The following is a 14,269-nucleotide window of genomic DNA, read 5'->3' on the forward strand; positions in this document are numbered from 1 at the left end:
AATGTTTTCCAGGATTGTGCCATTCTGTTTAAGTAAACCAGATCAATAGATTGGGATGCTCACTGTAAGGAAGAGCAGCATTAAAAACACATGTCAGTTTTATGTAGTTCTTGCTTCTAAGAAAGAGAATAGGAACTTTTAAAAATGTAACAACATAATTACCCTTTAAATACCCTTTTTTAAAAAGCTGTTTAACACCCTGTCTTAAATTTTGAACTGATTTTATCAAAGTAACTGTGAGTACATGCTTTAATGATGAGTAAAGATGTATACATTTTTATACAGTACCTAAGGAGCTTATAACGTGGAAGGGTGATGACCAGATGCTTGGACTACCTTGTGGCAAGTGCCACTAGGTGGCGCTGTGTGTAATATGTTCACTATCTGAATATCTGAACAAGTCCTTGTTCATGTAGCGATCCAAGGAGAAAGCCTAAGAAACCAGTTTGAGAGGTGGGGTGGGATTTTTATTTATTTGTTTATTCTGAAAAACCTGCTTTCTGATCACCGATTCCAGCTCCCCACTCTGAAAGTTCAGCAGCATTCACTGAAGCCTGGGGGGAAACTGAGATCAGGCCTTCATCAGAGAAGCTGTTTAGACAGACAGACACCAGCACATTGGTTCAATGCAAAAGGCTTGCTTGCTTGCTTATTTCTTTCAGACAAACTGATCCCAAGGAAGATGTTGATTTCATGCTGGTTAGTGTTGAGGAATCCACCTAGACTGATTCACAGGTGAGGCAGATTCACTGCCAGCATAAAAGGGAAAAGGAAGCTCCCTTTTATCAAGTCAGATCCCTGGTCCATTTAACTATGTACTGTCCACACTGACAGTTGTTATCCAGGGTTTCAAGCAGTCTTTCCAGCTGTACCCAGAGATGCTGGAGATTAAACGTGGCGCCTTCTGCAAGGAAAGCAGGTGCTCTCCCAATGAACTTGCCTTGCATTTGACACCTAGTGCTTGTACAACACCTAATGGACCATTGATCTGGCCAAAAAAACACACAATTTATGGCTTTTGTAATTTTTGCCTTTAGTAAATTCATTTCCACAAAGTGTGTATGTGGTTGTTTGTGTATAACAGCCAATCTTCCTAGTAGTTATTTTTGACGGCTTGCTTTGAACTACCTGGTACGGGTATAGTCTTGTCTTATTTACAGACTTAGGATTACATATATTAAAGAGAAGAAAGAAAAACCAACAAGGTGTCTCTCTGTACTCTTAAGCCACTGACGTGTGACACTTGAAGCGGGAGACTGATCCCGGTGGCATGTACACACACGCAATACACAGATCAAGTTGAAGACAATAGGCTATTTGCAAAGTGCAATTATGTGCAGCTAGCGTGAAATTCATCCCACCCACCTAAAGCCTGTGCATTTGGGTTCAGTCACTGGATTGCACAAAGGAAAGATGAATGGCTAAAAATCACCACACCCGAGCCCTGAATGTGGCAATGGGTTGAATATCCTCACTTTCCCTGTCTATTTTCCCACCTGGTTGTCATCCTGCCAGTCTTCCACTGCAGGTTGCTGCAATGTCGTGTAGTGGTTTGGCTCAGGTCATGTTCCAGCAATATCACTCCTAGGGACGCCAGTTTAACTTTCATCTCAGTCCTGCAGACATGGAGCAACTTGGTGGGCAGGGATAGCGGTGGAATCCTTTCAAATGGCCGGCTTTGCTTTATCCTTCTAAGGCAGAGATGGGGAACCAGATGTTGCTGAACTACAACTCTCATCGCCTAGAAATCTGAGCTGCAAGTCTCATAGTAGCAGAGGAAACTTGAAAAGTCAGAGGTGGCCAGTAGCAACAATTGCAGATAAACTCTGCAATAATGAATAAGCTTAGGACCTCTCTCTCTGGGACTAGAGAGAAGGAAGTTTCCTGAACTGAATAAAGGACTGAACCACATTGCTTGCTACTTGAGTGCAATATATTACTTTGTTTTGTTCATGTGATGTTTATATGAAACCAGTATTTAAGACTGATCTGCAGTAAAGCTTTGAAACTCTTTCTTGGGATGGAAAGCTCACATATTTCTACACAAGATTCAGATCAGGGATTCCACGGAACAACTCTAACACTAATCACTGCCCCATGCGGGGAAGAACATAACTGCAGCCTCTTAGCCTCCAGGCTGTAGACTGGCTCCACGCATCTGAGGAAATAAGACAGACCATGGTGATTAGAGATGAAGTTCTAGGCCAAGGGTCAGCAAACTTTTTCAGCAGGGGGCTGGTCCACTGTACCTCAGACCTTGTGGGGGGCTGGACTGTCTTTTTTTTGGGGGGGGGGGAAATGAACGAATTCCTATGCCCCACAAATAACCCAGAGATACATTTTAAATAAAAGCACACTGTGATGGCCTGGGAATCCGATTCAGAGACTGAACCGGAGGAATCCCAGCCTGCACAGGAGTCCCCGCCTCCAGGGCCGGCTGAACTGGGGCAGGGCCTTGATTCTGAAGCACCTGCACCTGTGCCAGATCCTCAGGAGCAGGCACCAGGTGAATCCACTCTGGCTCCGGAGGTGGTTGAGGACACAGTGCCTACAGCCCTGTCAGGGGAAGGTGAGTCTCCCCCTGGGTCCAGTAACCCTCCAGCCTCTCCTGAGCTGCAGAGGCTCAGGGCAGAGAGGTGGAGGGAACTGGTTTCTCCCAGGAGGAGTGCTCGCCTTAAGGCCAGGAGAGGCGGGTCTCCTGGGGGCCGGGACCGCCCCTGGCCTCAGAGAAGATAAAGGCCAGTCAGCCCGGTCCCAGGTTGCGGGAGCAACGTAGTTGAAGAGCTGTTTCGGCCAGCACCCAGTCCTGTTCCTCCAGAGTTCCTGTCCTTGCCCGGCTCCTCGCTTCGGACCCCGCTTCGCCCGTGGAGGACTGTCTGCCGACCCTCGACTCAGGCCTAGCAGAATCATAGCATCATAGAATTGTAGCATTTGAAGGGACCATGAGGGACATCTAGTCCAACCCCCTGCAATGCAGGAATCTTTTGCGACGTGGGGCTCAAACCTGCGACCCTGAGATTAACAGTCTCATGCTCTGCCGGCTGACAAAATAAAAACTAACAAACCACCAGGTCCAGATGGCATCCGCCAGAATTTGTTGACCTTCTAACAAAAATATGCAACTAGTTCCTCAGATGAAACTCCATACCTGAGGACTGGAAAGTAGCCAGGATTCATATACTACTTAATCATCAAAACCTCTAAGTTGTTTCCATAAAATATACATTAAAAATACTGATAAAATCAGATGTAAAAGTTATTAAAAAATTCCACTGCAAAATAAAACCAGCAGTTTACAAAACATATGTTATAAAATAAATATATGCTGAACTTACATGATTGGGTAGCCAAATATGTTTTTATCAGGTGCAAAAACCGGTATAGGACAGGGAAGGTGCCTGTCTAATAAAACTGCAGGGACTTCCAGTTTAAGTGTAAGTCCTGCCACACAAAAGGATTGGTTCCTGAAAAGTGCAGAACAACCATGATCCAATGAGAAATGGAGGCTGGATATGGCTTTTCCTGCTGTGTTGGTGTCATCATCAGAAAATAGAAAGGGAAACTTGGGGTTGTTCCCTTTCAGAGTTCATTGCAGCTACAATCATAGAAGTTGCAAGATCCAGCCAGTGGTGGCTGGCTGAGGGCAGACTGAGGTTGGTGGGGCAGTTCCTCATTTGCCGTAATGGAGCAGCCTCCACTAGACCCAGGACAGCCTGCTTCTGCCATCATCCGTACAGCTCCCCTCCATATCTTACTCACTGTCAGAGGCTTGGGTTGGGTGGGTACTTTTTGGAGCACACATCAAGGCTGTCCAGGAGGAGAGTGAATTAACTGCTGCGGTTTGTTTGTTTTTCAGAAGAAATCTGCATTTAAAGGTGGTCTCAATTAATCACATCCATTCATTGCTTAAAGCTTGCTAGCCCTGCCAGTAACCATGATGGAATGGTGCCCAGAGAATGCCAGAGCTGGCTATTCAGACCTGATGATGTAACATGGCATGTATGCTACCTTATGTTAACAGATGTTCCAAACAAGCTGTCCGACTCTGCCTGTTATTCACTCTTAGAAATAGCGAAAAGGTAAATAGGAATCCATCTGCATGATTCAATGCTACCTATGTGGATGTTGGCAAAGGAAGTGCAACTATTTTCTATGTTTCCAGCACTGACATTAGAAATAAAACACAACTTAAACACACACACACTCTAGAAAAATGCAAAATTGTTTCGGCTGCATGCTATCCATGATATTAGGCATATTTTTTGCCAACGCCCCAAAGGCTGGAGGGCTTCCAAAACTGCAGGAACGTTAAAATGGGTGTTTGGCATGTGCAGATACATATAATTTGCACAGGACCAGCCCAGTCATAGAGGCAAATGAGACAACCACCTTGGGGCTCTGGGATTCCAGGGGTGCCTGTTGCCTCAGCTATGTAAATGTCTTGGAAGAAGAGACACTGACTGCACTGTGGATGAGGCAGGCAAAGTCAGCTTAGCTGCTTGGCATCTAACAGATAGGCTTTGCGTTCCAGAGGACATGATGGAGCACCTTCTGGTCTCCATCAGCTGCCCAGGATACAGGCGCTGATGTAAAGTGATGGAAGTAAAGGTGCAGCAGGCATTACAAATGAAAACACACTGAAACAGTGTCTTGGTCAACAACACTTGTTCAGTTAGGCTGCAATGCAGGATGGAGGTGAATGTGGAGGAACTTGGACTTCTCTGACGATTTCCCAGTTAAAATAGCTTGCTTGCTTCTCTTCCCAGAGAGCCAGTGTGGTGTAGTGGTTAAGAGCGGTAGTCTCGTAATCTGGGGAACCGGGTTCGCGTCTCTGCTCCTCCACATGCAGCTGCTGGGTGACCTTGGGCTAGTCACACTTCTTTGAAGTCTCTCAGCCACACTCACCTCACAGAGTGTTTGTTGTGGGGGAGGAAGGGAAAGGAGAATGTTAGCCACTTTGAGACTTCTGAAGGGGAGTGAAAGGCGGGATATCAAATCCAAACTCTTCTTCTTCTTCTCTTCTTCTTCTTCTTCCCAGTGGAAACACTCAGAAATATGGTGGGTTTTTTAAAAGCCCTCTTTGGGGGCATGTTGTGGGACTGGGTCCCCTCCAGATGTTATTTCTCATATGCGTTCATGACTACATGCAGGTACCGCTATCGGAATTCTCATTATCTGAAAATTCAGTTATCCAAACACAAAGGGGGGCCTTCAGAGCTCACAGCGTGTTCATACCATAGCTGTCAACTTTTCTCTTTTCTTGTGAGGAATCCTATTCGGAATAAGGGAATTTCCCTTTAAAAAATGGGAAAGTTGACAGCTATGATTCTCTCCCCCTCTCAACCGCAGTCTCTTGCTACATACAGAGTCTTTAAATCAGTCTGCACCCCTTAGATGGGGTGGCAAAATGTGCCCCCTCCCATAATTTCTCTCCTTGAGAAAACGCCACTACCAAACCTGTTCTGCCAATCACTCTGACAAAAGAAGGGTATTGCAATGAACGGTTGGCCATTAGAGTATTATTAAGCCAGGGAGCAACTTTGGATTTACTAAGGGGAATGCCAGACGACTTTGACTGGAAAAAATCGCGGCGCTCATATTTTAGAAGCACAGTGTGAGTGTGGGATTTTCATTTATTAATACAAGTTATTGTGCTTTTTAGCTGTTCTGGTGGTAAGTGATGCCTCAAGGAGTGGTATTAGCACACGATGTTCCTTTGGGTGGGGGGACACATTAACACTATCAGGGGAAAGGTGTGTTATTTATCACATTAATGCTGACGTTATTGCTGGAAACAAGGAAGTGGGTGGGTGCCAAATTAATCAAAGCAGCATATAGACTAAGGCAGTGCTGGGCAGACTTCAGGCTTGGGATATCCACTTCATTCTTTTGCTATAGAATCAACCTGAGACCCAGGTGCAAGAGAGAAGTGGTTCAAATGAGAGGATTTGGAGCCCTGGAGTTTGTGTTGAGTGTCAGAACTGCCTGCACTGTCTTACCACACACAAAAATGACTCCTGTGCCTCTCTGAGGTTTTCTGTATCTTTACACATGTGCTCAGTGAAACACGTGGACAAGCTATTCAAAGAAGTGCTTGGGTTTATCTTTCTACCAAACTTGCTGCTAATCTATTTAATTGGGTTTGAGTGTTACAAGAAAGAGAGAGAGAGTAAATAAATCTGTCTATGCAGACACTCCCCTCACCCATGCCTTTCCTAACCCGTCTTGAATTAGCACTTTGGAGGTATTTCAAATGCCACAAGCAAAAGAAACCATAGTTTTCCCCTCCCCGTATTGCCAGGAAAGAGGTGGTCAGTGGTCGGCCATAAATCCTGCTGGCTGGACAGCTTCCAGCGAAGGCGGGAGGTCTACATTTCATCAGGGTGGGGAGCCTGCCAGCTTGATAGGGCCCATGGCGGACAACGTGTCTGCTTTCTCCAAATATAGTGGAATATAATTTGTGCCCTTTTAAAATATGTTTGTTTGCCTAACAGAGCTAAAAGCAAGAGTTGTTTGGCTGTTTTATATTTGTGTCCTGTTCTGCGTCTCTCCCTCTTGTGCCATTTGCAAATACCTGCAGATCATTAATAGCTAAAAATATTCTCAGCTTTGTGGACGTTGTTCCAAACTAAACTTGTGGTTAATATCTGAGAGAAGGTGAGAGAAAGGGTTTGTGTGTGTCAGAAATTCACAGGTATTGGGTTCTTCTAACTTTCCTTTTCTCTTCCTTTTTTTACCAGAAGGTAGAGTTTGTCAGTTTACAGGAAGCTTACATAAAATATCCAGGTTGTGGGGCTGCAAAAAGGATGTTAATTACAGGTGCCCAGAAATTAACTTACAATATGTGTATATTAGGAGAAATTTGCACCCGAACACTGGTGAATTTTCATGAGGATTTTTTAAATTGCAAATTGCTGCAGAAATATGGTGAACTGAATAAGACTGGGAAAAACCTGAGCAAAATCTAAACTGACAGATTCATCCCTATATTCCTAATAAGGATGTAGTCGTCCTTCACTTGTTCTGTTTACAGGGATCCAAGTAAAGGGGCTACTCCTTGTGGCACCCACCCTGTGGAATGCCCGCCCATCAGATGTCAAGGAGATAAATAACTATACAACTTTTAGAAGACATCTGAAGGCAACCCTGTATAGGCAATTTTTTAGTGTTTGATGTTTTATTACGCTTTTATATTTGTTGGAAGCCACCTAGAGTGGCTGGGGCAACCCATTCAGATAAGTGGGGCACAAATAATAAAATTGTTGTTGTTAAATCAAAAATCTGTTATGAAAGTTATCTGGAAGGACGGTATAAACATTTAGTCACCACAGCCACCATCATCTAAGTAGCAATGCAGACCCTTCAAAGGGAAGCTTAGATCTTACATCTGTCACCTCCACCCCCTTCTCCAGTCTTTAGACTAAAACTAAGAGCTGGATCCTAAGTAAATTGCACTTAGTTTCTACTGAGGTTATTGGGACTTAATTCATGACTTTCACATTAGGACCCAAATGAAACTTAACTTAGATCCACCACTAGGTACCAGCAAATTTTCACTTGCCATTGCTCCCGTGCCTTTCCCAAAACAGCTGTTATTATGTTGCTGCTGCTTTCATAATCAAATCCATTATTTTCTAACATGGAATGGACATTTAAAAAACAAAACAAAAAAACAACCCACCACCAGAGCTCTTTCAACAACTCCCCCCCCCCCAAAAGCCGTTTTAATATGTGAAGCCGTTCTCTCATCTTAATGGGCTCCATATTCAGGTAGTTTATCTTTAGATGTGGCTCAAAACCACGTCGTCTCTTGTAGTGCAATTAATCTGATGCTCTGTCTCCAATTTTCCCCCATTCTGCCGTGAGCGAAGCTTTGTACTTTATAAGACGTGTTGTTTCCTAGAGGTGTTGGCCTTCAGCCCATCTCCCATTTGTTTCCACCTGATTGCCAATATTCATCTGGTATTCATCTGAAGGGAACTTTAATCGCTCTCTCACACACTGACTCCCTCGCACCGGCACCCTTGTTATGTGGGACGTCACTTACCTAACTTTCCCCTCTGTCACTTGGGCCTCAAGAGTTATGTCATGTTTTACAGGGACACCTTCCTTTCTCCAGGAAGCCGCCCACACCCTTCAGAGGTACAAGAGATTTGGCTGGTGAACCTTTCATGGCACAGAAAAGCCAATATGCTCTTGCTCTCCTTTTGGTGCTCCGTTTTGAAAAAAGAGTTTTGTAAAGCCTCAGAAGAGCATTCAGAAGAGCTCTGCTAAACGAAGCCAGTGGCCCATCGAGGCCAGCACCCTGTTCTCACAGTGGTCAGCCAGATACCACAACAATAGCTACTAATCAGACGTACGCCATGGGAAAGAGAGAGGCTTTCACAAACCACTTTGTCAACTTTCTCCAAAATGTTTCCAGCCCAGGAGCTGCAGGGGTAATTCTCGTACGCAGCTGGCCTTCTGCCAGGATTACTCCTTTAGCACACCATCCGGAGAGATCAGTCATATGCTCCTATGATCTGCAGTGCATGAGTTAGAAAGAACAGTCCCAAGACATAAAGCCCAGACAAGGCCAGGGTGGAGTGTATGTGCGTCACGAGAGCTAGGGTAAATCTGGAAAACCTTTTGAAAGCTAGCGCCAGGACAAAAAGATATGCAGTTATAACATTCCTGCCTCAGATAAATGACTCTCCAGGGAGGAGTATTCCTGAGACATCTTTTGCCCACTGGTTGTAATTAAATGCATTTCCACTGAAACAAAGACAAAAGGAGAACGAAGGGGGACAAAAGCCCCTTTGTAGTTCTAGCAGCAAATGAGTTGAAAAATCTTTCATTTTATTTTAGTTCTCAAAGAGCTGTGGATGGATTATTTTAAAAACTCAATATGCAAATACAACGTGGCTGTTGTTTTAATGAGGAAAGGCAGGTCTAATGCGCAGAGGATTTGAAACTCATAAAGGGTTAACTACGGCGAAGGGTTTAGTCGTGTCCATTAATTTAAATGGGTCTACGGTGTGTAGAAGTGATATCGGTTACAGTCCATTATGAGGAGAAAATGTGCACTAAGATGCTGTCATATTTTTGAGGACTCTTTTTAAACAGGTGCAAAACAAATTTAAGATTGGACAAATGGAAAACTGGGCGGAAAGTGGCTGATTTGTCCAGGCTTGGAATGGGAACTGGAACACCAACAAGATGATGTCCCTCCTTCTTCAGCACTAGATCACTACCACCCATGGATTGCTGCCGTCTTACGGAGACACCCTCTGTCTCTTTTGGAGCATTTTGGGCAAACCTATGAAGATTACAAAGGCCTCAGCCCGTGTCTTTCTCTTGTGGATAGCTGTAACATTAGAGAGCTGATCTCAGGAGTAGGAAGGTTGCGCTGCCATGATGGAGTGCTGGATCAGTGTATTCCGGGTCCATGTAAGCTTCCATGTTCATTCATACATCTGTTTACTCCCATTTCCACATCACTGCAATTAAAACAACAACACTGTGAAATTTGCATTATCTGTACCATATTTTTTCACAGAACATGAATTTTTGTAAGTTTTTAAAATCCCAAAATACACATTTTTTTTGTGCTCACTTTATCCCAAAATACACATTCCCACCCACAATTTAACCTAAAATATGCATTTTGTCATGATTTTTGATCCAAGAACTGCATTACAAAATACAGTTACACTCTTTGCTAGTTCATGATAAATAGGACATCACGGGGAAATAAAATATTCTTGCATTTTACTGTATTGCTATTCGGCAACTAAGTACATGGCACAATGAACTGCCAAATATCTTAACTTTCATTGTCATCTCTTCAATTTTAAATGTCCTTATTAAGCCTATTTCTGGCAAAGATACTCAGGCACCTCTAAGGGCAGTACTACAGAGAGCTTGGATCCCATAATGGTTAGAGTGTGGGACTAGGACAAGGTTCAAATTGTCACTCAAGCCATGAAGCTCACTAGGTGACCTTGGGCCAGTCACTGCCTCTCAGCCTAACCTACCTCACAGGGTTGTTGTGGGGATTAAATGAGGAGGGAGAGACCCATATATGCCAGCTTGAGCTCCACTGAATTGTGCCATGTGGCAATTAGCGGTTACTGGCGGCATTGCCACAGAGGCTGCCAGAGTGCCTCCGTTGCTTTTGCTGTCACTAATTTGAAGTGATATCATTTTACTGCTCACTTTGCTGCTAGGATTCTGATTACATTGTGCCAACGTTAACAACTGCTGGCACAGCTGAACCATAGAATAGCTCTGTTTAATTCATGCAAACGGCATCTGCAACCAGGGATGGAGTTTGCTGTTCTGCGGCTGCTTGTTTTTTTTTATACACCATGTTATCACTACTCATACTTGGTCCATGGCAGTTTGCGTGTTGTAAATTTGTATGATTTCCACACGGTATGGGGATCTGCAGAAATAACATTATTGTTTAATTCCCCTGGTGGTGGCATAATCACCTATTATATAATGGATGATCTTTACTTTTTCTTGGAAAAACATAATCAACTTTGGCAATTGCTTTGGTCATTGCTGCATGGATTAATGCTATAGTAGGAGCCACCAGAAAGATTATTGAAAACATATAACAACAGGGAAATGAAATCAATACATCACTTATTTCACGTAAACATTTAAATAACAAAAATGTTACATTCAGCTTTTTCAAATAAAACACCACTTGTTTGCAAAAGTCATTTTATTGGAAATATAATTTTCTTTTAAAAATGTATTCAGTTTTAACTGATTCAATAATGTAAATAAGTAACATTAACAATACTTATTTTAGTATGATCCACACTGTAAACATTCAGACTAATGCAAGCTGTTTTTGCTTTATGCGTCATCACCCATGGTGGATAGGTTTGGATTGTAATGGTCTCTGTCTCTCCTGTATTCTTCCTTCTTCTGTGTGACAAACAAATGGAAACCGTGATATTAATATATGCTGTTTGTATATGTATTTAATATTGTAAAATGTATATATCACTTGATCGTTTAAAAAGTCAACAAACTCCTGCTTTATAAGGGTCCTTTCTCAGAGAATGAGTCTGCTATTCATTTGTAGGATTTTGTCACTGGGATGTGGTTTGCTTCCTGGCCTTGTGTTCCAAAACAGCAGTAAGGAACCTGGGAGCAAAAGTGGCCCTCCAGCTTTCTCTTTCCAGGCTTGGGACTCCCTCTTCAGGCTGCCCACTTCACTGACCCTGCTCTTCATCCTCCATGAGTGATTTCACTAGGCTGTAATGTACCCTCAAGCTGTGATCATGCCTCTTGCTAGCCTAGATAGAGGGTGAAGAATGATGTGTGTATGTGGCCACACTCAACGTTGCCATGTGGCCCCCAATGGTCCATGTGGGAACTTGGCCCTTGAGCTGGAAAATTTCCCCCATCCTTTCCCTAGAAGAAAGTTGCACAGCAACCTCTTGCCCATGCATCATGGGTTGGTGGAGGACACAGGTGGTTTGTGACGTCATTGCTGTTATAGAAACCAGGTGCCCTCACAAGGAAACAGCTGCTTTCTGCCCAAAGGAGACCAGAAAGCAGAGACAGTAGGCAGCACCTCATGTCTGGCAGAGTCACCCAGGCCCGTCAACTGACAGAAAAAACCCCGAACCCTCCGGGAGCAAGCTATTGTTCTACTTTGAAGTCACAGAGATGGCTCAGGAAATTGATTGGTTAAACAGCCAGGCGGGCCTGTGCCGAGTCGACCTGTACAAGCATGATGTCCCCAAAGACAAGAACTGCGAAGTGGTTTGCTTCATCGACGTCTCCAGCCTGAACTTGAAGGAGAAAGATCCCAACAAAGCCAAGAAGACCACCAGCCAATCCAGCATCGTGTCTGTTTCTTCCAATGACTTTGACCTGGCCTTGGAGAATCTGGAAGAGAAAGACGTCATTGTGATCAAGGACAATGAGCGGAACAATGCCATCAACACCGTTTGCCTTTTCAAGCAAGGCTCCTCTGACGAAGCCAATGTGGTGAACTGGCTCAGCAATGACCTTCAGAAGTACGCTGCTGGATTCCAGCAGGCGCTGTCCAATTTCGAGGCTCCCCCGTTGAAGTCTAAGCAGCCTTGCCACGCATCTGTAACTGACAAGATTTCCCAGAACACGTCTTTCCAAGGTTCTGATGCAAACATGCTTCTGATCCCTGAGTTTGGACGGGGAGGTTTAAGCCCCTCCTAAATCCCAGAGAAAGAGCCCATGGGGAGAAGCCCTGATGTGGGCTTCTCTTGGCTCCTCTGCCACGGTCTCTGTTTGCAATCTATTTATTTGACTGCACATTATACAGTGACTCTCAAAGGAGTTTCAGTTTCTGGTATCTGAAAACCAGGAGTTGGAGATACATAAATAATAAAAAAAATGCATACTTGACATCAGCTTTCTGAGGTTTTCTTTTGGAGCACATTTTTGTTTACGTTGTTACATGTCTGCAAGGAAGCGGTGGCGGTTGGGAGACTTTGGCTGTATGGCTTTCCCACTGTGATCTGAAATGGCCAGACCTTAAATGAAGGAACTTGCTGTAAGCTATGGCCGGCTGTCACAAACAGGCCCAGCTGAGCTGCACCCTGGCTGCCCTGCCTGACCGCAGAGAAGGAAAGGGCATGGCTGAGCTGTGCATCTGGAACATATCTGAGCAAACTTTCCTCCAGCTCAGGAATATTCCATCAGGGTGCTCTCTACCTCGGCCAGCATGGCCAACAAGCAAGGATGGTGGGAGATGCTGTCACAAACATCTGGAGGGTGGCTATCCCTGATCCAACCTCTTAAAAGCAGGCTGTGGATGCTTGGGCTCACTCCCATGGGAGCCCAACATGAACCCCAAGCGTTTGGAGTTTCCCCCCTATACATTAATGGATCAAAACCATCTAAAGCAGGTGGGGGATACACAACGTGGGCTCCAGGTGTTTCTAGCTCCCATCGTCATTTGTCCTTGGTTGTACATACTTGTTTCTGTTGCTCAGTATCATCTCTGGTTAAATAACTTTTAAAAAAATGCTCATTAAAAATAAATTGCATGGCACATAACAGAGGGCTCCACAACAAATACAACAGAATCATAACATAACAGTGCACATCAATTGCTCAAAGAAGCATAAGGATACACATCCAGAAGGTCACATCTGGATAAAAGTTTGAGAATCTGTAGGAACAATTTAATAAGGAAAGTGTTCGGCTAATAGGTCCAGTCACAATGGGTTGTTGCTTTTTAAACACTTGAGGATGTTCTAATGCCTCCCTGCCCAGCTATATAATACAAAAGGAATCCTAAGTGCCTGCAAATTTGACACGTTAACTTTCATCCCTGTTGTTTTGGGTTAGAGCAATAGATCTTGGCCCACCATCCCTGAATAGCAAAGTGTGTTGGGTGTTTCCAGTGAAGGGTTATTTCCATTCTAGCTGCAGCTAAGAGAGAAATAATCAGGTCCTTATACATCAAGCCCTTCACAGATTGATTAAATAACTTTTGAGGTACTTATCTGAATCCGCCTAGCCAGAAACAAGCGTAGGACGAAAGGAATGAGCAGACTACACTCACCTCCCAGTAATTATGATCTCTAGTTTCAGGAAATGAATTTTCATTTTTTTAATTCATTGTTTTCCAATAAGGCTTTTGGCTGGCTACCATCAGTCCCATCACTTTATTACATTTTTCACCCTGCCTTTCCTGCAAAGACCTTGGAGCAGCAAACATGATTCTCCCATCTGCCCATTTTATCCTCACAACAATTTTGTGATATTGTCGAAGAGCACAGATGCAAGGAGGCAGCTAATTCTGTTCTGTATTCAGTGCTGTTTTTCACCATTTTTTTTGTTTTGTTTTTGCCAAGTACTACATCGTGCACCTCACCGTCCGTTGTTAAATGTAAGTTATATAACTTGCATTCGTTTCAGTGTAAAAGGAAACGTGAAAACAATGTTGAGAAAGCAAAAAATCAACTACTGGTGATTGTGTATTGTTTGCAGATTTTTAAAAACAAGAGCAACAATGATGTGAGCAAATATTGATTGTATTTTCTCAGCTGATTTCTGTTCCTGACCACAGATGTGTGTACGAACCTGTTGGTATTCATCAACATCCTTAGTTGAGAGACAGTGACTGACCCAAGGGCACTCCAGCATCACAGCTGAGTGGAGATTCAAACCTGGGTCACTACAGCCTGACATACTAATGCCTGCAGCCCACCAACTCTCTTGAAGACATGCCCCCTGCATCCAGCACACTATTGGACCCTTCTCCACCCACCCC

The sequence above is a fragment of the Podarcis liolepis genome, assembly GCF_965112155.1.
Source record: "Podarcis liolepis genome assembly, chromosome: 7".
NCBI classification, from domain to species: Eukaryota; Metazoa; Chordata; class Lepidosauria; order Squamata; family Lacertidae; genus Podarcis; species Podarcis liolepis.